General features: G+C 45.7%; 1 protein-coding gene across 10 annotated transcripts in view; it reads left to right on the forward strand.

The window, feature by feature from the left end:
• Window positions 1-5,283: 5,283 nt before the first annotated feature.
• Window positions 5,284-25,240, forward strand: part of LOC102935146 (opsin-5) — a 71,334-nt gene continuing 51,377 nt past the window's right edge. For 3 of the 10 annotated variants that reach the window (XM_037892701.2, XM_037892705.2, XM_043539692.1), the window contains exon 1: window positions 5,291-6,098. The gene's annotated coding sequence lies outside the window, so the exon portion shown is untranslated. Of the gene's footprint in view, window positions 6,099-6,136; window positions 6,277-14,783; window positions 14,927-24,253; window positions 24,327-25,240 lie in introns of those variants that run through there. The other 7 variants (XM_043539688.1, XM_043539689.1, XM_007058793.4 and 4 more) reach the window with 7 other exon arrangements.

Here is a 25,240-nt window from a genome sequence, read left to right on the forward strand (position 1 = left end):
CTCCAAGTAGAACTGAGATGTGTAAGAAAATGAAATCCTATGCTACATCGATTAGAAAAAAGTACATAATATCCCCAGACATCAAGAAAAATGCCCTTTTGTCTACAAGGAAATAAAATCATGTGTGGCACACTCTGGCAAAAATTGCTGTTTTCCTACCTTAGGCCAGATCTGGTGGGGAATTTAGAATTTTTGATTGCATTTGTAAAACAATTCTTTTTGCTGCCTTCAACCAAATCTTAGTCCACTCCTGTCCACCATGATCATGCTACTGTCCATAAGGATGGCCTGATGATTCTGATGTGGGTTAGTGAGCTGATTCTTGTGATCTTCCCCAAACTTAACTAACACTCACACTCACACCCACACTTTTTTGTGTGTAGTCTATGTAAGCTTTAGGGCCCCATATAGGCCTGCTAGCTATGTAGTGCTTCAGGGTTGAAGCTAATCTCCATATCTGAGAAATAAGGATGAGATTTAATGTGGGAGGGCAAATTATCCCACATCTGCCTACCATGAGGTTCTTACTTCTTCCTCTGAAACATCTGGTACTGGTTATTGCCAGAAAAGGACACTGACCTAGATGGACTCTAGGTCTGATTCAGTATGGTAGTTCCTATGTGGAGACCAGGCTAGTTACTCTGGAGTCAGTGCATAGTTGCCCACATTTAGAAAAAATTGGAAAAGGACAGTTATCCAATTAAGATGAGGATTTGTGGGCCACCAGCATCTCAGCATTTTCTTTGTGACTAGATTGGGGGTGACTCTGCATCCTAGTGATTTTTTAGAATAGTGCTATAAAGTGTGTAAACACTACTATCCCCATTTTACAGCTGAGGAAAGGAGGACAGGAAGGTTAAATAACTTGATTAATCCCATAAAAAGTGTCTGTATCAAAGCCAGGGTTAGAGTGCAGGACGTAGCGTTCTCAATCCTGTATCTAGTCCACTCTGTGCCCCTCAGCTATTTAGACATGAGAATGTAACCTCTAGTCAAGCTGATCCTCTGGCTGCTCAGCTGAGGAAGTTGGCTCAGCTGCAGGTAGCTGGTGTGGAGAGAGTAGAGGAAGGATGGTGTGATGGTCTCAGGGTACCCAGGGCTCCGAGTCAAACAAATATTAGTCTCTAAGGTGCCACAATTCCTCCTTTTCTTGTCACCAGAGCAGTGTCTTGCTTGTGCTTAGCTGGGTGTCTGCTCCCTGACACCAGCAGCCCATTAGCCACTCAAGCGCTTGCCTCTGTCCTCTGCCAGCCCTTATTTTGTCTTGCAGGCTGTGACCGGGGTCCTAGTGCGGAGTCAACTGTGGTCACTCAATTAGGGTAAACTGCAAAGAATGGGGCAGCCAAACCCCCAAAAGCTGGTGGATATTCCAATACCTAGATTCACCAAGCCAGCATATAACAGCTTCTTTATTACCTTACTGCTCACTCAGAAGTCCAAACAACACAGTTCCCTTAAATTGATTCAGCCTCAGGCCTCCATCCAAGTACCCACGTCAAATATGATGAAAATTTCTGTAAATCTTTTTTCATCATATAAAAGAGAAGGTTCTACCAATCCCAAAGGATCGGACACATTACCTCCCAGGTTAATGAATGTTTCCGATCTTACCCAAATACACACTACAGCCAATTAACTAAACTAAAATTGTTTAAAAAACGAGAGAGAGAAAGTATGGTTAAAAGATCAATATATGTACAGACATTAAGCAATTCATTGAGGTGCAGATTCACAGCAGAGATGGTGAGCTTTGTAGTTGCAAAGAGTTCCTTTATAATTCAATTTATAGGTCGTAGTCCAATGTCCAAATCTCTAATTCAGGGAGTACCAGAATAACTGGGACTTCAGTCTTGCGACTCAAACTTCCCCTGATGAAGTGTAAGCAGATCTGAGATGACAGAATCCAGACCCAAGGATCTTTTATACAATTTCATGTTCTCTTTGACAAGTTGGGATTTCCTCAGGGAACAAAAGGTAATTAGGATGACTTTGAAGGAGGTCCATCACTGGTACTTAGCGATACAAATTAACGTAAGGCCATTTGCCTTTTCCTCCACCATTCACAATATATTTTAGAGAGAGATGAAAACCGAGATATCCTGAGATATCCCATGTTTACAATTCATTTAAATGATATCAGAATACAGTATAGGGGGGACTGTTGATTACATTGTGGACTGTACTCATACATATGTAAATACACAAACAAACATTCTCGCCCTACATGTCTTTTGAGAGTTATTTATTTTGCAGGATGTTTAACCCTTTCTATCCATGCGTCACACGAGCTAACAATAGATACACCCCAATCCCTGAATCCCTTTGAACTGTTCCTTTGTAGGGACCAGCCCCTTCTCCACTGAACACCCACAGAAATAACAGGTCTGCTCTCCCCAAAGGAGCAGTACACACCAGGTTGTAAGAGTCAGCTCAGGACCAGCACTTTGCATAATACCACTGTGCTGATATATATTTATAGTGAAAACTTGGATAAGTCTAGTATCCAAGCTTCAAGTCATAGTGAGTAAGGGTATTGGAAACAAAAGATTGTGTATAAAACAAATTAAAAACATGCTTTCCAGAGATTGGACTTAACTTACGGGTTAAAGTCTTGTTTAAAATCCTTTGCAGCATTTTCAACCAAGGTTGGCTGGGATCTCATCTTCATGAATGTAAATACATTGTCGCTTTACTTCCTATGTGCAGGATGAGGGGGTGTCTTCTTAGCTTCCTACCAGTGCTTAATTTGTGCCAGGGCTTGCTGGGGCTTAGCCCTGCCACCTCTAGGTTTGGCAGTTCATAGCCCCAGCACCTCTGGGCTTGCTGAATCAGTTATGAATGTAAAAAGATTGCTTGAGCCTTGGCACTTCTTTCAGTACAAATTAAGCACTGACTCCTCTATATACCTCCCAAAGTTCATTGTCTGCCTTCAGGCAGGATAACCACACATGACTTGGGTTTTTTTGAGTGCTGCTTCCCTGTTGACTCTACATTTCTTTGTAAACATCTGACTTTGTGTAAATGGACATTTATCGTTACTTTACAATGCTTAATTTATGTGCTGATAGCAATCTAGGTTTTTGATTGCCTGTCTGGATGAAAACCTCTTTTCACCTCTGCTGGTGATTAATGCCTTGATACAGCCTTAAACATATTTTTTGCTGTCCCCCAGGCTTCTTGTGTGACTTTGGGCAATTCACCCCTTGGTCTCTTGGTCAGTTTCCCGCATGTGTAAAATGGGAATAATAGCACTTCCCTACATCTCAAGGATGTTGAGGATAAATACATTAAAGATTTGCTCAGACCCTACTGCAAAGGGAGCCACAAGAACCCTATAATGTAGCTGGTGGCAAACTGACCAATACTGGGCCCCACAACTCCTAAGAATAGAGGGAGTTCTGCCCACAGTTCTCAGACTCCAAAAGCCAGGGATCTGTAAATAATCTGACTGTTCAACCAGTAGATTTTTAGGGCACCAAGTGGACCAAGTATCCAATTACTCTGGTATTTCATGCGTTTATTTAAATACACGTAGGTATATTGACAGTCCATTAGTTTGTCACTCAAACTTTTGTGTTCAGATCTCCTTGCTAAAGTAGGCATGGTCCATAGTCTTTGGAGTAATTTACTATACATGCCAATATTCTAGCTTTAAAATTTCCTGAATGACTAGCAGTTTCTGAATTCTAAGTGTTGCCTACTTAAAGATGGCTTAGTAGAAGGAATAAAAAAAGTAAGCTTTTCGTATCTCTTCACATCCTATTCAGCCAGTCATCTGAGGGCAGATCAAATAATAGAATGGGAAGAGGCATTGGTGTTTAAGCCTCGCTGAGCAGAGGAAAGGAACATGGTGTGAGAGCCAAGCTCAAGAATTAGGCTAGGGAGGAGAGTTTTGGTAGAATGAAGAGCTCTGGCTGGAATAAGGAAAGGGCCTAACAGTATTAATATCTGGACCTATTGTTATAGCTGTGTCATTTCAATAATCTGTAGCCCACTGCCACTAGCCTCCCCTGTTTCTCCTCCTCCTCCTTCCTTTCCACCCTATGGCTGGCAGGGTGTTAACTGGCCACTTCACCTTGAACGGTCCCTTAGAATATGTGACTACTTAGCTAAACAATCTGTTCCCACCTCGTATTTAGCAGTGACACTGAGTTTTCCAGCCCTGCAAAAGAGCTCTGTAGCTGGAAAGTCTGTTTGTCTCTCTCTCTCCTCTTCCCCCCTCTCCCCCCAAGTTGGTCCAGGAAAAGCTCTCCCCTGCTCCCCCACCTTGGCTCTCCAATAGCTGGAAAGGTAACTGAGGTGGGGGCGGTGCAGGCTGAGCCTTCAGGCCCTGAGGCACAGCCCCGCCTAGCCCAGGAAGGCTAGGCCGCCGGGCAGGCATCGAGCCGCAGGTGGTTCTGCCCAGAGCCACCAGGTTGCATCCTTGTGCAGCTCTCAAACCAGCCCCTGTTCCCGGAGCGCGTGTGTGAGGCTCGCGCGGCGCTAACAAGAGGCGGCTCGTGAGCAGCGAGGTCCCTGTGCCGTCATCCCGGGGGCGGGTGAGGCACGTGGAGACAACAGCGGTCTGCGGGGTGTTTCCGAGGGGGGAGGAGGGAGCGGTGCGGCTCCCCACGTGGCGGAGTCTGGGCCCGGGCCTGTTAACACGTCACGTGCCTGCCCGCTTTGCCCCCGCCAGCGTCTGCTTCTCACGCAAGCCGTTTCCCGGCAGCTCCCCGCTGGGCAAAGCTATTGGCAAAGCTCGGGGGAATGTGGTGGACGTTAAATGTGACCTTCCCTTTGTCTGACTCTTTTTATCCATTCCTCCCCTCAACCGATCGCTGGCTCCCCTCTCTCAAGTCTACCTGGCACAGATCCTGGGCTTGTGACCAAAAGCCACTTGCAGGGAAAGGGCCTCCAGGCATCAGCCCGTCTGTAACTCCGACAGCAGCCCCCCCCCCCCCCCCGGCTCTTGCGATACAATCTAGGGGGAGGAATTCCCTGGAAAAACCCGTTGTTGTTGTTGCAATGATCTTAAACATTAGGCGCAACCAGTGTCTGTGGCAGCCCCAAGGAGAAGGGAAGCTCCGGGGGATGAGACAGACTAGCAGCTCGGGCAGCACGGCCTGCAAAAACAGCGAAAAGGGATAAAGTCGGGGCTACCTGGCCTGGCTATTTTTGGTCCCCATTTCCCAAACCGTTTAATCAAACAGAGCACAAACCGAGCTGCTACTGCCCTAAACAATGCCAGACCCTGAAGCTTCCCGAGCATGAGCGCTCGCAAAAACTTGGATCTGGCACCTAGACCCAGCCCAATCTTGGCGGCAGAAACTAGTGCGTCAACTGAGAACACGTCTTAAAAGCCGACCCTGACGTATGCTGGCCCATCGTGCTGCAAAAACCCCGCTCTGGCTAGCGCATGGATCCTACTGTTTTCATCCAACAATTTGGTCCTCGTCCTCCAACTTCCATGGCCCGAGTAGGGAACAGCGCAAGAAGAGCGGCTACCCTCGTTCCCTACTTCAACGGTACGATCTGGCTTTGGGAGTCTCCAATTGCCAGGATGCAGGAGCCAGATCTGGGTACTAGCGCTCGCCCAGGCTCCTGAAGCCAGGCTCTGGATCTTTTCGGGCGCAGTAGAAGCCGCTCTCGAGCCTGTATTTTGGCGGTCGCACGTCGGGGGCTGGAGCCTGACGGACGCAGCGTTCGCCTCCCGCACAGCGAAGCCTGAAAAGCCGGGCAGGGCGCAGGGACCGTCCGCTGCCGCCTTGCAAGGCCCGGGGGCTTCTGAGTGTCCGCCCAGGGCTGCGGGGTGGGGGCGGGCCGGAAAACTCCCCCAGATCCCACCAGCCTGCGCACGTCGCTCCAGTATAAGAGGAGGCCCCTAGACGGAGCGGCAGTCCTGGGGTTGCCATTGCCATGGCAGTTTCCGCCGAGGCAGGAGAAGCAGAAGCGGAAAGTCCTGCCGTGGCTCTCTGCACTGCTGCCGGCGCTGTCCCTGGGCGGCGGCCGCTGCTTTAGCCCCGCGCCCGGGGGCCAGGGCTGGGACAGGCCCCGCCGCGTGCGCGCCCGCGGACTAGGAGGTGGCGCCTCTCGCCAGCTTCCCCCGGGCTCCGGCCAAGGTAGGTCCTCGGCGGCTGGAGAGCCCCTGGCGGGCGGCTGGGAGCTGGCCGCGGCCGGCAGCGGGACAGCGGCGGGCCGCCGAGCAAGTGCAGCGAAACGGGTGGAAACAGGAGCGGGAGTTCCGCATAGGCCGGGCGGGGGCAGCTAAGAGCGGCTGTGCTGTGAGATTTACCGCAGGTCCGGGGATCTGGGAGCGTGGCAGGGCGAAGGGGGTCTGGTTCCTCCCGGCCGGGCAGGGGAGGGTGCAGACAAAGGGTTGCAAGCACGAGTCTTGCTTCTCCAGACACGCTTCTCCTCGGGGAGAACTGAGCGGCAGCTTGCAATGGGTGTAACGATACTTGCGGGACAGGGGAGAGGCTCTGGGGAGTGGATGGGTTAAGTGGGATCCAGAGATTAAAGGGCACGGCGCAGGCTGCAGGGCACACAAAGGGTATTGGCTAGATCAGGAGCGTTGTGCCTGGTCCCTCTTGCACTTCTCCAAGGACCACGGGACGGAGCGCTCTTTCTTGCGTGATCACATGCTGTATTTCTAACCTCAAGCTTGGCGGTTGCTCCTAGTTTGCCGCTTGTGAGGTTTTGAGAGAGCTTCACTCTGATGCTATTTGTTTACACTACAGAAGCAAAGGACAGCACCTCCTCGCCTTAATCGCAACTGGTCTGGCTTGTCCTAATAGAAAGTTTTCGTTTCTCCCCCTCCTCCCCTGCAAATTGCCCAGGCCCACTTGAGGACAGAGATCTAGCATGAGAGACCAGGAAGATCTCAAGAGAGAGATCATTAATTTCTTTAACATGTTATCTGTATTACTTCGTTCAGCATTTCTGATCTACATTTGCAAGGAGAGAGGTGTGTGTTTATTTGAGGCTTTTGTTATTACCACACAAATTCTCCAATCTTTTTTGTTATCCTCAACTTGGGGCTCAATTTTGTAAATGTCCATGTGTTAACTTTACTGCTGCAAGTAGTTAAGTGTTTATGGACTATCTGCCTGACCCTATAAACTCCTGGTTTGAAAAAGGAATGCCTATAGCACTATATGAATAATACATATGTAGTATTGCAAAAGAGCTATGTACAGTAACAGATGCCAACACTGAACCTTGTGGTCTGTAATTTCTGTGGTTTCCCCATTCAGACATTGCCGCCAGTTTTTACTGACTAAACACTGAGTAAAGTGTCATCCCTATCCCCTTACTGACACTTTTTACAATAGTAATATCAAAACACTTTTCATCTTCCGAGCACTTTAATTCTCAGGACAATCCTGAGGCTAAATATTATCTCCATTTTACAAATGGGGAAACTAAAGCAGATGGTAGAGCCAGATTAAAAAAATTGCAACAGACAGTTACTAATAAACATTGAACTGTTTTTTTTCCTATTCTTGGATTGCTTGTGAACATGCTCAGTGTTGCCTGCTCTCCTGAGTCTCACAATATTTGGTATTTTACTTCATGCTCTAGCTCTTGAATTCAAATTTATTACATGAGAGACTCAGTTCTCATTTAAAAAATAACAATAAATTCTGGTTTTGGGGAAAGGTTTGAAAACAACATGACAGCAACTGTCTCAAAAAAACACAAGACAAAGAGAACCCAGAATTGATTATTTTAGAATATCATGACTTTTAAGTCAATCTTGTGTTAGGTTTTTTTTTAAAGAAGGATGAATGTCATGATTTTTAAATGTTTGGGGTTTGTATTGATTCGTTCTCTTTGCAATTATTTGTACCTCTTCACAAACACATTTCAGCCTCTGACATTGCTTGCTCGGATTCTTCCTTGGATTATTTGATAGCAAATTTTGAGATTTGATTTGTGGATTGATTGGGGAAGTTTTTATTTGTTCCCTCACTGAATGACCAAACCTTTATAAACTGCTTCTGTTGTGACCTAAATGTAATTTAGCTAAGAAACAAGTTTATTTGGGTGATTACATAACTCTCAGCTGCAAGCCCAAAACTTGCTCTTTTGTGAACAGTCGTACAAACAAAACTTTACTCAGATAACTGTTCTTGAGGAAAAGAGTCGAAAGGGCACAAGTAATGTGGAAGTGAAACTGTTAATATTTGTCTACCTCTACAGCCCAATTTGATACTTAGCCACCCTGACAACGTGCCCAAGTATCCTCTAAATAAGGGTATTATGCAGCACTTCCAGTGTTGGAAGATCTGGCCTTCATGGAGTAGGAGCTATTCCATGTGTACTAATAGGCTTGCAGAGACCTCACCGTTACCCCTGCACTGAAGTGATCTCTGCGATGTCATCTACCAAAAAGAGACAGACCTGAGCAAAGAATAGATACATTCTGTCTCCAACCCCTTTCTTCTCAATCCTGTGGCACTGTACACTTCTGCACAGTGCTTGCCCCATCCTAGAAAAGTTCCTTCAAGTTCTAACCAAGCATAGCAGGCCCCCAGCTGCAGATACAATAGTTGTATAATTCATCCACAACCTAGCAAGCAGAATTACCTGTGACATCATGGGCACATGCATGGGTGGCCGGTGACCTGGCTGTTGGGGGAGGCTAGCACCTGGCCCCTCCCCTTGTGCCCGAGGCCCCATCCCTCCATCTCCACTTCTCCCCCCTCCTCTGCAGAGCCCAGAGCGCCCCCCAGCGCTGGGTGGCCGGGTCCAGGTGGTAGGAGTGCTGGAACAATTTTAATAGTGGGGGGTGCTGAGAGCCATTGAACCAAACTGTAAAGCCTGTCTATAATGGAAACTACTTCAAGCCAGGGGGTGCTGTAGTACCCTCTGCACCTCTAGTTCCAGCACCTATGCCGGGTGGGCAGGCAGCCCAGCCCTACTGCCAGCCACCCCCAGTCCCTGTGCAGGCCAGCCAACCCCAGCCAGTCTGGGTCAGGGCAGAATGCTGCACACTGCGGGGGGAGAGGGGGGGTGTGCGGGGTGGGGACACACCAGGCTGGTTGTGGAGGCATAGATTCCCCCAGCCTATGATACTTGCCACCCATGGGTACACTTACCTTCCTATGGGAGGGTGTAATCTCCATGAGAAATTGCTCAGAAAGAAAATGTCTAAGCAGTGGATGAGTAAAGCTATGCCCATATGCCCACAGTACAGGGTGCCCAGAGACAGCACAACCATGACAATACTGTCGTGCCACTTCCAGCTAGTTTGATTGCAATGTGGCTTGTACTCCAATACGCTCTAGAAGTTATGATACTCAGGGAGATGCTGGTAGTAAATTCAACCTGTTTTTACACATAGTAGAACAGGTAGACCTCTTGAGTCACCTGTTTTCTGCAATTACTATAAGTTGCTGTTTGCTGTGCATTAAAGCATACAATTTCCAGCACTGTAACAAAGGGTTCACAGAGTAGTTGCCTGTCAAAGCATATTGACCTACTGGCAATTATATGCTGTAATAAGGCACAAGCTGGCCCTTTATTATATATATCATACAGGGCAAGCCTGGCCTGGTTTGGATTCAGGATAGAACAAGGGAATTCTGTAAGCAGTATTTCCCTGTAGGCTTGGGAATTACAAGCAATGCATGATGGGAGAGGAGCTAGGTTATAAGAGGCAGCCTCTTCTCAGTATGGAATGAGATCTGGGAGATCTGTTGCTGCACTTAAGAGAGCAGATCTGGTGTGAGGCTCTCCACAATTAGAGCTGGAGAAGCACTGTCCAAAGAAGGATGTGAAAAAAAGTTTGTGAGGAGGTGGGCTATAGAAGGGCCCTATAAGAAGTGAACCCAGGAGGAAAATGCATGAGGCAATATGGCTCTGCAGTGGACTGGAGGCCCAGTGTTGGTGCTGCTCCTTATGTAGGGGTCCCAGGCAGCAAATTTTGGGGAGGGCAGGAAAAAGCTCATCTCTCTCCCCCCCAGCAATGACAAGGGAGGAGGACCAAGTCTGGCCCTAGGAAAGACTAGATTTGTTGAGTCCTGGGAGACTAGGGTACTATGTCAGCAGGGTAAGGCTATTTTGCCTAGAAAGAGGGAAGGGTTACTGAGCCCTAAGAGGGCAAAGGAGTATTTCAGTATGGACACTTGTTTGTTTGCCTTGGAGTTGGAAGGGGAGGACTTTATAGTTTAAACTGCCAGTTCAGAGACTGAGGGCTAGTTCCAGCTTTCCCACTGACTGTGGTTAATATTTCTGTGCCTTTTACAGGCCTTATTATGAGCCATTAAGGTACCTTGCAGAGTAACTATCATTACAAATAGAAAAACTTGTGCAAGTTCTCAGGTCACTTCCCACAGAGCTGGGAATAGCCCCGCTGTCTAATAGAACAGTGCCAAGTCTCAACCACTTTGTCACACAGCCATTTGGAAGGAGCAGGCCAAATCACATGCCACTTTAACCTGTGTACTAATGCCGTGTAGCTAGAGCATAGAGGGGGATTTATGATTCCGCTACTTCTGTGCTAGGAAGTCTGGCTAGTTAGCTGCAGCAGAGGGGTTTATGCTTTTATATCAAGAGGTCCCACGTACAATCTCTGCCAATGACCCAGCGAGGGGCACTGTTACATTTGGCTATGCTGTCTGTAATCGCTAGAAAGACCACAATCTTCTTCCAGAGTCAAAAACAGAAACCAAGAATCCTGATGCTCCTCATTCTACTGCTGTCTCTCTTGACCTCTTTTTATAATCCACTGATGTGTGTTATCTCTCTCCATGGTCTGTTCACATAGCGCATAATAGCTTGTTTTTTCTCCCTCACTTAGACCAGCAGCGAGAGTAGTAGAAATGATCTTTGCTGTTTGTTTGAAGGTTGTGGTTTCAAACCCTGCTGATTAACCTTGAGGGGGAGGAAGGAAATAGGTATATGTATAAAATTTAGTTCAAGATCTCAGGAGTGATAGCTGGAATGATTTTACATTGCAACATACATAGAAATGAATGTGGATGTTTTGCTGTTGTATTTTCAGTGTTTGTAATCAGTAAGAACAGAAGTGGTGCCAACTCTTGTGATTTTTTTTTTTTAATTGAAGTATCACAATATTTGGTCTTTAAGAAAGACTCATCTGCTGGAGTCAGGTGATTACATGAGTCCCAACTTTCACGTTTTAAAAAAAAGTAAGTTGCTAGCCCTAATGACATGGAGAGAAGCCTGAAAACATGACCTGAGTGTACCCCAAAGGCTCTAAGTCGAGAAGGCAAATAACAAGAACCCTATATATAAAAAATATATTTTTGAGGCCTGAGTTATCATTTATGAATGTCTGGGATTGGCAGTGTTAGACAGGGTGTGGCACTTTCTGTGGATTATGTCTGAGATTGAGAGAACAGAGGGAGATTTTTGCTGAGCCCAGAGGCTGCAAGACCCTGGCTGTGTCAACTCCAGAAAGGTCAGAGCTTGTTTTAATAAATTTATATTTCAAGAAAGCAATCTCATTCTCTAAGGTGTAACTCTGGCACTTAAGAAACTTGATGCCTCCAAGCACTGCTAATGAGCAATTGAGGCTTTCACCTGTAGGTCACCAGTTTGAATGCTGCCCAGCTCAGCAGGAATTAAAAGTTGTTTTTCTAATGGATGTTTGGTGATTGCCATATAAGAGGTATTTGTGATGTGGGTGATGGAACCAGGACCCAAACTCACCACCATACTTTGTTCTAGATTGTGCAAGCCCTTTAGGACAGGAAACATTCTATACAATGCTAAACACAATGGAGTCCTAATCTCAAATGTATCCTCAAGCAAGAGCTCCTGCATCAGGGACCAAAATCACATGTATTAAAATCAAATTAATTAAGCTTGAGAGAGTTGGCACCACTGTTGTTGGGCTAACCACATGATTTGGGGGGGTTGACTCATGATTTTTGAAGCTTGGGACTGGCAATATTGGGAAATTGTAGGTCCTCAGTATGCCTGGAAAATAAGTTGAGCTGCTCATGGGGCCTTTCCTGTGGGTGACCTTAACTCTTCTGCTACTGAGTTACAAGAGCTGTGTGTGTGACTGGGGCTTCATTTTATTCTTTTTATTGAATATGAGGTTTTGTTTATTTTTCCTTCACAGATTTAGAGCACTACACAGTGGCTTTTCTCCAGACTCTGTACTACAATATCTTATTGGGTCTTGAGTGGTTTGCCAAAGGATGAACCAGAAGTCAGTACTAGGATTAGAATTTGAGAGGTTTTTGTCTTCCAGTCTTGTGTTAACAATGCTCAACCACACCCTTTACATGTATGTGTAGGCTCTAACCCTTCACTGCTGTGCCCTCGAAATTCAGTCCTGTGCAGAGCCAGCCCTATGCCCTGCTTAAATTCTTAAAACAGGCCTCAAGTGGAGATATAGTGTGGAGCCTCTCGAGGGGTGAAATTTGATCTGAAGGCCTTTTAATTGAACCTGGATTGCATGGGTCATGGCAGCCAAGGTCTTAACTCAAATATATATGAAAAAAATTACCTTCTGAAATCTTACCTAGTGGCTCATATTTATGCTGGAGAGAGGAAGCCCTTTTCAAAGTCAATAACCTATTTGCAATATAGAAATGTATGAATACACTTTTTCAACAGGCTGTATCAAAGGGATTCTCTTAAAATGGAAATCAAGACAACAGAATTTGGATATGGAGTTGGATTGGGCCTTAAGCAGGAAGAGAACACTAGGAAAGGATTGAGGAATAGTAAACTGATTACAGAACCGAAAACAGAAATGAAAAGATGAGAACCAATGAAGACATAAGGAGGAAATGGGGGGGAGAAAGCAGAAAATTTCTAGAGAAATGAAGGCCTTTGGGAATCTTGAGAAAGAAACACAAAGGATGAAATCCTGGCTCCATTGAAGTCAATGTCAAAATGCCCACTGATTTCAAGGGAGGCCCAGTTGTCGATAATATTACAGGATGTCTTTTTTTCAAAATCAGTTACCTAAATTGCATCCACAAAGGGCTGGATTATGCACTTATATATATGTAATTGAGGAAGCATAGTATTTAATGGGCTGCTTGGTGTGCAGACATGGATGCAATTTCATCCACATTATGGTTTGATGGTGAAATATTTGGTTTATTACAATGAAGATTTGGGCAGCATAAGGTACATTTTCAGGCCAATGTGTAGAAAACTAGGTTAATAATTCTTATTTGTGTGTTGCTGAAAATGTATTTGTATAATATTTGAGTTATTGTAGGTTTGCAAACAAGCTTCCTGCCATGTACTTTAGGGTCTGCTTATAGTCCCTGTTTAGGATCAATAAATGATGTATTTAGAGTACTCACAGTTGCCCTTGATGACAGACCGGCTTAAAGCCACTTTGCCAGTGTCTTGTGGAGATTAGGAACTGTCAACAAGATATCACCTGAGATGCAGGAATTGTTCTCTGAAGTCCTTAGAGATAATAACTTATTGATATAGTATTCTAAGATTTGATTTTTAGAGTAGCCATAAGGTGCAACTGCATACAAATAAACCACAAAGAGCTCAGTTTTTATGGTTTGCGTTAATGCTTCTACTTGCCTAATTTTTTATACCTGTTTTCCCTTTATTATAAACTCACTGGCTTTGCTCACTAGACTTCCCTTTTTGTGTGAACTACCCACTGGGCTATATAAGCCATAAGGTGTTGGCAGAGCTGTGTGCTTAAATGGCAAAGTCAACAGTTTATGCCCTTTGATTTTTTCATCTGTTCGCAGATCTGGCTGTGCATTCCTCACTCAGTTTCCATGAGATTTTTGTCCCACCTGCTTCCCTGTATGCTGTATACTCATGTTGGTGCGGCTTTCTGATCTGCATTCATACCAAACAGGATTGGTGTTCAAGCAATATTGGCATCTGTTGATTCACATTTTCTCCCCCCAAAAAGTATGATTTGTGCTGAGCTTCCCATCAAAACAGTTTTTCTACCCAGCAGTTTGTATTAACATGGAGGTAACTTGCCAACTGGGAATGGCAGTTGTGGCCATAAAGCCGTGAATTTACCAAAATAACAATGTCCTAACGTAATGTGTGGTGGACATCCTTGAGATAGGATAAACAATTTGCTATAATACTTGTTTCAGAGATCTTGTAGCTCAAGTGGTAGAAGCTTGTCTTTTGGAACTGAAGGACCAAGGTTCTAATCCTAGCTCCTAAACTGTGTGTGAGATTTATATATAGCTGGGGCTGTTACACATAGATTTATTACAACCAAAGATTATCATAGTTAGGCCCAATGCTCCCTTCCATTATGCAACATGTTGGAGAACAGAGGCTCTAAAATCTCAGGAAATGGAGCAAAGGGTGGTACATACAGAGTCGACAGGGTTAGGTGGGATAACCTGCCACCACTACTATGTAGTTGCCAGCATGGAGGGAATGGTGTCATTATGCAAGTGGAGCTCTGTGTTTAATGGTACTCTCCATTAAACACAGAGCTCCACTTGCATAATGGAAATATGCATAATGCATAATGACTGGCTGGCTGGTCAGAGGAATTGAGGAGTATCTGTTCTGTGTGGCATTTTTTTTCACTTCCAGTGTGGCAAAAAACACACACATTTAATTGTAAAAAGAAAAGGAGTACTTGTGGCACCTTAGAGACTAACACATTTATTTGAGCATGAGCTTTTCGTGAGCTTCTGAGCTGTAGCTCACGAAAGCTTATGCTCAAATAAATGTGTTAGTCTCTAAGGTGCCACAAGTCCTCCTTTTCTTTTTGTGGATACAGACTAACACGGCTGCTACTCTGAAACCTACGATTAATTGTGTATCCAGTTGACTCTGCACTCTGTGATTCCTTACAGAATGATCACATGAGTGCACCTGTCTTTGGAGAGCAAACAGCAGCACAGCAACTGAGCCAGGCAGTCATGATGCCAGGGCTGGGGGGGAGAGAGTGCTAAGCTTTGTCCTTTTGGGATGGCAAAGTATTCTCTGGAGAAGTGAGGTAACACTCCAGCCTGTCTCATGAGCTCCAGGGCGTGATGTGATGGTTATTTGGAAGAAAGAAAGCACCAGAGTTCAAGTATGCTTTTCCCTTCTGCAGGCTTTTTACCTGGAGAGGACTATGCAAGGGCTAGAGAGAATTATCATATTAGAAGAGATGCTAAAGAAATGTCAGAGCCCATGTGTCCTATTGTTTGTTTTTACAGAACCTCTACAAAACATCAGTGTGAGGTGTCCTTGCAGCCAATGAAGAAAGAAGAGAAAATTGTTTGAGGAATGACCCCCTCTTGTTGAACTGTCTGTCTATAGGTGCCTAAGGCCATCAGATATTTGTCAAATGTCACATTTCACAGAAAGTGAGGGGGTCTTTTCTTGGTTTTTTTTTTTTCCCTAACAAAAATTAATAAAAGAAAATTCATTTCAATGGATGGGCAAAGGTTTGGGATGGCTTTTATTTATGTATTTTCCCTGTGTTAAAATGTTTGGTGCTAAAATATTCAAAGAAACCGATTCGTGCTTCAAACAATAGGCTGTTAATGAATGTCATGCCATCTAGTGGACATAAGGAAAATGGAATATCTAAAGTTCTAGACGTAATGGCAAGTCTCTTTATCCACACTTACTCAACTATCTACCAAATGAAGCAGCAGGATATGAACACTAATGTTTTTATGGTGGTGGTTGGGCCTAACTTAACAACATGACTTAATGCCAGAAGATCCACCTGAATACCCCTCTCCATGAATTTCCTTATGTTCTGTTTCTCTTCGCTTTTTGTATAGTAGAATCAGAACCTTCAATTTTTTTGTTACTGGGACATCATGTGCAAGTCCATTGCCATGGCTTTGATACTTAGTAACATAGCACTGCTCCATATTCACTGTGAGAGTGCCTTTGTCTTGCTGCTGGCTAAGATCCATGAGAATAGCGACCTGCCTTTGTACGCAGAACTCTTCAACCACCTGCCAGCTCACCTGTCTTTTAGATGCCCTTTGTGGTCACTTAGGCCACCACACGACATGACAGTGGAACCCGCTTGGCACAACAAGTGGTTAGTGACGACAGTTGTTAATCACTCTCTTATTTCGGACCCAACCATCTGTCCACCAGGTTTTGATCTGTGGTCATCTCTGAACTGGTTTAGAACAAGACCAGACAACTCTCTTTAAATTGAGTTGTTCTAATGACCTGCGATACAGCTATAGTCAACTTCACTCTGTCACTTATCCTTGACAAGTGCCCACTGACTTATTTTGATGGTGGGCTATCGGCTCTCCACCTGGCGGCTGATGATGCCATCAAATGGCTGGGCACATTGTGCATATGCTGGGAGAACCTTAATAGTATCGAAGTCTAGTATAATGTCCTGTTTGTTTTTTAAACATTTTAACAGTATTTAAACAGGTAGAGCTCTCAATGGTGCTAGGGGGTCTTACTCATATTGGCTTTTTAGATAAATAGAGAACTTAATACTCTTGGAGGATCATATAAGCTAATAGTTTTATCATCAGACCTTGTGGAAACCTCAGATGAAGAGAGAAATAGCTGTGGTGTGTGCAGAATTATTTGTAAAGTACACTGCCCCAGGGTGAGCTGGCCCTTATAGAAGGTTGAGGCTTCTTGCCATGCGCAGCTCCCCTCCCCAGGTGAAGGAGATGAGTGCTGAAGTCACGTGACAAGGGTCATGTAACCAAACCAGGCCTGCTGGGGGATGAGAGCAGAGGAAGACTCTGGGAAGAAGAAATGAGACCTGGGAGTCAGTGTGCCATCAAGAGTGAGAGGGCTGTGAGTGTAGAAAGAGGCCCTGGGAAGAAGCAAGACCACCCAGTTTTTAGGGTTTGCAGGGCTGGGACTCCATTATAGAGGGTGCGTGTGGGTTCCCTCTATACTGCCACCTAACCAGGTGATGTGTATACCTCTGCGCTTGGAGAGTCAATTTATGCTGCCACCTCATGAAGTGATGTAGTGACCTCAGAATAAGGGGAGGATGAAAGGATTGACTGGAGCCCAGGAAGAGGGCAGTGTTGGAAATGTATCTTTTGTCAGAGAAGACAGACCCTTGGGGAGGAATGGCTGTGTCTGGTGAGACCAGGGTGGAAAATGTGTGTTTTGGACTCTCTGGCTTATACCCCAGAAGGGAGGCACTCTTGAATTTGGCCACAGGGTTGAGTTACCTGAGCCACCTAAAGAACTGGATGCTGGCTGTCCTCTGTTGGAGACAGGATAACTGAGGAGATGGACTGAGAAGGGAATTTAAGGCAGTGGCTGGGCCTGAAGCCAGATGAGGTAGATTCCTACTACAAACACATTAAATAAAACCCTCTTAAGGTATGATAGAAACAAAGTCAAAGCTGGAGAATTTAGGCCCCGTCAACTTCATTCTTGGGCCATGAAGTGGCCGTAAGGGCTCATGCTCTGCTCACTGAGTTTAGAAAATACCCCCTGGTTACTAGAACTCAGTGAGAATTAGGGCAGAAGAGAGAAGGAGCAGCTTGCTACCTTCACCCTACCTTGTGCTTCTGCTGCATCTGCTCCATTGCCAACTCAGCTACAGCACAGGCACACCCAAAAATATCCCAAGCCAAGACCACTAGTAAATTCTCTAGGCCCTAGCAGACAAACATCCATGTTTTCTTTCTGTGACTCAAGTCCCACAATCCTTTGTGGCTGTGAAGAATTGTGGGTGATGGAACAAATTGATGTTTTTATGCTTAATTTTGAGGGCTATATTTTAAAAAAAGAAGGAAAAGGTATCCTTATAAACTGCCTGCTGTAGGGGTATGTCAGATGTGAGTCCAGATTGTTTTATTAAGTTAGAGTTTACTGAATGTTGTATTTCACAAACTATGTGACAGGAGTATAGTTAGCAATGTGAAACAGCTGAATTGATGATTTGCTGTCATCTCCTCCTGCTCTTGTAGCTTTTAATAAGGAGGTATGCCATGATACACAATATGGTCTCTCGGTAAAGTTTGCAAAAGTAGGTGTCTAAAGCTAGGCAGCAAAATAAGTGTTGTGGTTTAAGGCCTGAACACCTGTAATTTCCCTGTAAGTCAATGAAGTGGGATGTTCAGCAACCAGGATTGGGCTGTGTGATGGGGTGTAAGAGCCCCACACTGAACCAGGGTGGGGAGCAGAGCAATACTGGGCTAAGGTGGTCCTGCCCCCAACAGATGCAAGGTATATTCCCAGTGGAGGAACAGTTTTAAAGGACACTGGTGTAGCCCACAAGAAATGTGAATGAGCTGCTTGGGACACCAGGAAGCAAGGCTGATGCTGAGAGCTCTGCCAGGAGTTGGGACTGTTTTGTGAAGGCAGATCGAGCAGCAGACATTTGGATTCCACCCCCTTCTTTGGGAGTTGAAAGCCCGAAGAGAGAGTGACTGACCTGAACTGGATACTAAGACTGAGGAGAGTCTGCCAAGCCAGCAACCATGCCCCCAGCTAAGGAGCTTCAGATTGGTAGGAAGTGACCGGGGGAAACATAATTTGGGGTAGCTCAATAACTGGGCTGGACACTTTGATGAACCACTAGGGCCCTGGGTTGGGACCTGGTGGAGTGTGGGGGTCTGGATTCCCCCTGCCTTGCCTGTCCCGCTTCTCTGTAGTGACTGAACTCTGGGGGGGGCAATCAGAGCATGAGGGGGTGATTGAGGTCACCATTGGGGGCTCTCTGGGATGACTAGACAGGCAGAAACCATAAAGCCATGAGCTGACCATTAGGCCAGCTGGTCATCAGACCTTCCACTACAGGCTGTAATGCAATCGGTGTAGATAATGGAGCTCTAACCATGCACCATTAAAAAGTCTAATGAAGAACAAAACCTAATCGTTCCCATATGGGACTTAATCTTGACCATATCCATGCTGTAGGATGATGGGCATACAGAAGTAAAGTGCTTCTCTTCAGCATTCCTACAGCTTCTATTCCTACAGCATGTGAGTGGATGGGAATGCCCTAGTGGCAACAGAAAGCTATTTCAAATGGGCTGGTTCACGTGTAACATAATATAAGGTTCCTTGAGGGTTGCAGAAAACAACATATTGTGACCATTTGCAATCAGCTCATAGAGTAGGTCATTGAAAAGATATTCACCAAATAGATGTGAATAACAATTTCCAGGAAAGTGATCATCTCCTATGGTTACTCTGTGAGCAGGAAAGGAGGGTAAACTAGGCAACAAGCAAATTATTCACGTCACTAATGCCAACACTGTGGTGAAGAGAAGATTACTGGAGTGATGTTTTGAGTAAATTGTGTACAGTACAGATCCAAAGTAGATGTGTGTTGTCCGCCCCTCCCCCCCCCCTTGAGGGCCTAAGTCACATAGGTGCCTTTTGAAAATATTTTCTGTGATCTAGACAAGGTTAAATGTCTGTAGGATCAGGGCCTAAGCTACTGATTATCCAGTCTCTTTCCTTGCCTTCCCAGATGTCTTTGGGCACCACTCTTGGCGATATGTATCTGTTACCTCTTTTTGACCTGAACGGCTAGTCAAAGTTTTGGGTTGTGTCTAGGGCTGTCCCTAGCTATTCTGGGGCCCTATGCAGCCCCTGCACTGGGGGTTTGTGTGTGTGTGTGGGGGGTCCCAGGCCTCCCGGGGGGGAGGGGCGGGCTGGCTTGGAGGACTGGGGGGAAACCACCCACCAGCGGTGGGAAGTGCAGCAACAGTGCTTTGAAGTTTCCAGTGTAGCCATGCCCAAAGAGCGTGCAACCTAAATAGACAAGAGAGACAAAGGGTGGGAGAAGGTTACTACTGTTATCCCCATTTTCCTGATGGGGGGGGGGGGGAACTGAGGCACAAAGTTTAGGTGACTTGCCTAAGATCTGTGGCAGAGTTGGGAATTGAGCTCAGTTCTCCTGAATCACAATCCAGTGTCTTAACCACAACACCATACCCTCTAAGGGATAAGACACCGGTAAGCCTGTCCAGGTTTTAACTCTATCAGAGTTCAGCTGGTAAGGACAGAGGGAGGGAGGGGTTGGGATCCGTTGTGACAGGTCAGGCTCCTCTCTAGACTCAGACTCAGAGCTGCAGCTGAAGAGCTCTTGTTGCAGCTTACTTGTGGGTGGGTGGGGTGGGGGAGGGCAGGTATATGTGTGCAAGGGTGGCTGTAGGTTGCTTCAGTGGTTTCTCAGTCCTGGGCCAATCCTCACCAACCTGATCTCCCACACAACTAAGAGTGGTCTTCAGGCTCCTCTGAATGGTGCAGCTCTTTTTTTTTTTTGCTTGAAGGGGCCACCATGGTTGCCAATGATCACAGGAGTATACTGGAGTCCTGGCCACACCCTCTTCCTCCTTCTTTCTCCCCCCCCCCATTCTTTGTATACCTGAACGTCTCTCTCTCCTGCCATGATCTTTCTCTGGTCGGTTAAACTGGCCTTGCACTTCAGAAATGGCACATAGGTGCCCTAATGCAGTCTCACCTCTGGACCCTAGTGTGTGTAATCTTTATTCAAAAAGAGGCTGGTTGCAAAACTTGCTTCACTGCCAGACAACAACAGACACACATGTATGGCATGAAGAAAAAGGACCCATTTTGGAACAAGGGCATGTTTAGGTTTGTCTCTCTAAGGTGCTACCATAAATGCAAACTCCAGCTGTATAATGAAACCCAGCAAGGTTCTTTTCTCCTTTGCAGTGACCACAGTGAGTGCAAGTGGAGCAAGAAACTACCCAGAATTATTCTGATGAGTAGGAAAACATGTTTTTGCCTATTGCAGTGCCCTATAGAGAGCAGAGAAAGTAGATATGGTGTTAGCTTGTTTTTTACCTACTGATTAACCTTAAATGCAGGGCAGACAGAAACTGTTTTGGAGAAAATAGATTTGTGCACATGGAAAAACTCTGCTGTAACTGGAGAGATGCTCTCGCGGTAGCAGTCCTGCAGAGGCATTGCTTTATAAGGGCAGTTGTGGCTACATTTGCAACAGTAGCTAAATGGCAAACATTCAAATTTTTTGCAAGGCAAGGTTAATTCAATATGTTGCTTGAGCCCAAACTGCTTTGTTAGCTTTTATGAATGTCCTTGTTATCTCCCCACATCGCTGTTGAATGCGCAGGCTTGCAGTGGTGAGTAATCTCTCTGCTGATAAATAACTATTTGATATCCAGTAAAAGTGGAGGGAGTGGGTTGGGGGACATTGCATGATTTTTGTTTCCTCATGCAAATAAGACTGATGTTATGAATTTGAATAGCATGAGTCGTTCATGGGCAGTCCATATACTACCAAAGCCAACGCCACTCACTTCTGGATGTTTTTGTATGTATAATACTTGCAAACTGAAAGTGTACCATAGCATTTCTTAGTTCTACCCTTTTAGTCATGGATCTGTTGTTCATCACAAAGTTAATAAATAAAATGCCAAGTGAACTGCGAACCAGAGCTGGAACTGAAAGAAAAGTGGAGGTAACCCGCTTCCTCCCCGCCAACACACACACACACACACACACACCAAAAAAAGATGGTACTCCTCCAGACATGAAAGTCTGCCATAAATTTTTCACAGTAGTCTTCTTTGCTTTTCTCTCAGGTAGAGGTAGTGGGAAGTGGAAGCATGGCATAACCATTGAATTTGAGCACTTCCTTATCTACACTAATTACTTAGCACAGTAGATAATTCCTTTATTTACAATTTAACATACATCTGGGACAGTGAAGGTCAGGATTATGCTTTTTTAGAGCTCTTGATAGCGAGTTCACTCAGTTACCATTTTTTGGTGAGCTCCTCACCCCATCTGTGGCCCCTTTACACTGGATAAAAGGGCTGGAGTTCTATATCCATCCGGCACATAAAACAGTGCAGGCACTCAAGCAGATACCCTCACAAAGCTTGGTGTATCCACAGAAGGCAATGTGACGGCTAAGGGGCTTGCTGTGGGTAGTGTTCCCAGGCTTCCGGTTTTTGACTGGAGTGCCCGGTTGAAAACAGACCCTGGTGGCTCCAGTCAGCACTGCCAACTGGGGGCCTAGAGCTAAGGCAGGCTCCCTGCCTGCCCTAGCTCAGTGCGGCTCCCAGAGGCAGCCACTGTGGCCCCTAGGCACATGATCGGCCAGGGAGGCTATGCGCGCTGCCTCTGCCCTGAGTGCCGGCTTCACAGCTCCTGTTGGCCAGGAACTGCGACCAATAGGAGCTGCGGGGGCAGTGCCTGCAGATGCGAGGGAAGTGCACGAAGCCTCCCTGGCTGCCCATGTGCCGAGTGGCCGCTTCCTGGGAGCCGTGATAAGCGCTACCGGGACCCTGCACCCCAACGCCCTGCCCCAGCCCGGAGTCCCCTCATGCACCCAAACTCCTTCCAAAACCAGCCTGGAGCCCCCTCCTGCTCCCAAGCCCTTCATCTCTGGCCCCACCCCAGAGCCCACACCCCCAGCTGGAGCCTTCACGCCCCCTGCACCCCAACCCCCTGTCCCAGCCTGGAACCCGCTCCTGTACCCCAATCCCCTCATCCCCCCCCTCCTGCACCCCTGCCCCAGCCCGGAGAAAGTGAGTGAGGGTTGGAGGAGAGCAAGCGATGGCGGGAGGGGGGATGGAGCGAGCGGGGTGGGGCTCGGGGAAGGCGCAGGGCGGGATGTTTGGTTTTGTGCGATTAGAAAGTTGGCAACCCTAGCTGTGAGCAGGGATGGGAGGGGTGTTTCAGCAGTGAGGCCATAGTGTGCAGCATTGCAGAGATTCTGGGCAGCACCAGGAGAGTGCTGTAACTTAGACAAAGCACCCAGAGATAGATGTGTCTTTGCATGTATTTCACAGGTTTGTGGCTCACAGTGTGTTGCACAGCGGTCTGTCAAAGTCCATTTCTGCCTTTCCTGCAAAGGTAGGAACGTGATCACCACAGTGATGAATCTAAAACAAAAAGACAGGTTAGATAGACATTATCCAAAATGTTCTGGGAACATCAGAAAACATCCTGATTAGATTAAGGTCTAAGCTCATGCAGGGAAGAGCTGGGCCAAAAATAGAAGTCTAAGTTAAATGCTTAAATATAGATCTAGGAGCATAAGTCACGTGATCACCTTTTAAAGGGGGATGGACAGGGAATAAAAAACTGACCACCCACAGTGGTTTGAATTGAAAACAGTACATTTTTTAACTTAGTTTTAGGTGGTGCAGGTAGTGAGACGGGGTTAAGGCTGTCAAACTCTTTCCATTCCAAGACCTTTATTTTCAGTTGCTTACAGCCATTTGGGCTAACATTTTCCAGTCCAGGGTGTCTGCCTCATGCTGCCTCTATCTTTTGTTGTCATTCCCACCTGTGTAAAGTAGACATAAAATACTCCCATGCTTATTTGGTAGCATTTTACACCCACTTCTCTCTTACTCTACAGGGATGCTAATGACATCCCCAGGTGCAAAGCAGCAGAGAATCAACCTTGATATGTACGAGATCTTTGAAGACAATAAACATGGAACCTCCCAATGCTATTTTCGGAGTCACTCTTCAGAAAAGGAATGGCACCTTGAGCATGAGAGGCCATATCCTATTAGCATATGCAAATGATGTGAGGCACTCTTTTAGATTTCTGAATGCTGGAATGTTGACACAAAATAAACTTTTTCGGAATGGCCAGCAAGCTAAAAAACCAGTTATTTGCATTGCTCTAGTGTGCATAGGGTGACCAGATGAAACAGACAAAATATCGGGACACGTGGGGGAAGCGCAAAAAAAAAAAAAGGCGGCTGGAGCCAAGTTGCCGAAGCACCCCCCCGCACCCCCCCAAAAAACCAAACCAAAACAAAAAAACCTTGCCGGAACAGCCAAAGCCACAATATCAGGACAAATGGCATCCTGACTGTGCATCAGTCGGGACACGGGACAAAGAATTAAAAATCTGGACAGTTCCGATTTTATCGGGATGTCTGGTCACCCTAAGTGTGCAGCTCTGGTCAAGTCAGACGGTGTCTTTAGTGGACTTGCTCCCATTTACACCTATGGATTTTCCCCCATGTGACCACTGCTTATGTGTTGAGTACTTGGATGTAGGCTTCTAATCCATGGCCACTTGCCTCATGCAGTAAGTAGCTGTGTTTGCTCTGGCTGCGCTTTATACAGCAAGGCTTCAAGTGTAAACAATGGCATTTGCAATTTGATCTATTGTGTATCGTATCCTGGGGTCAACTCCAACAGCTAGTCCCACCCATAAGCACCCCTGACCACACTCGCAGAGCTCGGGCACTTGCTGATTATGTAGTAGGAGATGTGGAGCATGGGATGTACTTACTTTCCTGTGTAACATAACAATACACAAAACAGAAAGTCATTTTTTATTTTCATACAGTCAGGCATTTAGGCCTATAGGCACAATTATGTTAGGATTTTCTTTGGAAAAATGCTGTTGGTTTATGTTTAATGTATGTGCCCGGATAAATGGACGCCTGCTATCCTCCAAAGGTGGAAAAAATGTAAGTACATATTGTCTTCCTGAGTCTTTTGATAACCTGAAGGTTATGGACAAAGGGAGAGACTCTCTGCAGGTGTCCACAACAGCCTAATGGTTCTTATTCTATAATCCTTGTTAGTCATTTTGTTGGTAGTGGATTTATATACAGTGTTTCAAACTGTTCACTCAGAAAGTACAATTAGTTTAGTGGTTAAGGTATAGTAGATCAGTTTTCATTAGTGCTGGAATGAGAATTTGGGTGCCCATGGACTGCACTGGAATTCTTACTTAGTGGTGTTTTAGGTGGTTGAAATCCATTAACAAGCTCAAACTGAGTGAAGAAGGTGTTCCACTGCTTCCTGTTTTGTCAACCTCTTTTGAGAAGTCAGGGCTCCCTGGCTTGATTTTTGTCTCCCATCTGGTTGAACCACTGCAGTGCATCATGGGAGATGTAATCTGCCCAGGGCGTTTTCCCCATAGAGGATAATGGTGGCATGAAACACCTGGACAACAAACCTCGAGTCACTGAGGCAGCTCCGGGGAACGCAGATTAAAGTCAAACTAAGCTGAAATGGAATGTGTTGATCTAGTTCAACAAACCTAAATAAAACATGTAGGTGTGGGAATATCTAAACTGTTGAAACAAAACATTGTGACACTTTTAAACTGAAATTTTTCTGAACTTCCTGTTTCTCAATTTTTTGATATTTCCACTTTTCTTCCCAATTTTGGATCAAAATAATTTTTGAAATATTGGCTTTCCAATGGGATGAAAACCTGGAATTTTCAACTAGCTCTACTTTTTAACTTTTCTTCACTCTAGTCTGAGCTTTCTATAGGTAAAAGAAGTCATTTCTGGAGGAAGGGAATCCGACTAACATGGCTCTCCTGTATACCTAGTTTGGCAATACAGAGAGATCATTGAAACAATTCTTT

The sequence above is a fragment of the Chelonia mydas genome, chromosome 2 (genome assembly GCF_015237465.2).
Source record: "Chelonia mydas isolate rCheMyd1 chromosome 2, rCheMyd1.pri.v2, whole genome shotgun sequence".
Classification (NCBI taxonomy): domain Eukaryota; kingdom Metazoa; phylum Chordata; order Testudines; family Cheloniidae; genus Chelonia; species Chelonia mydas.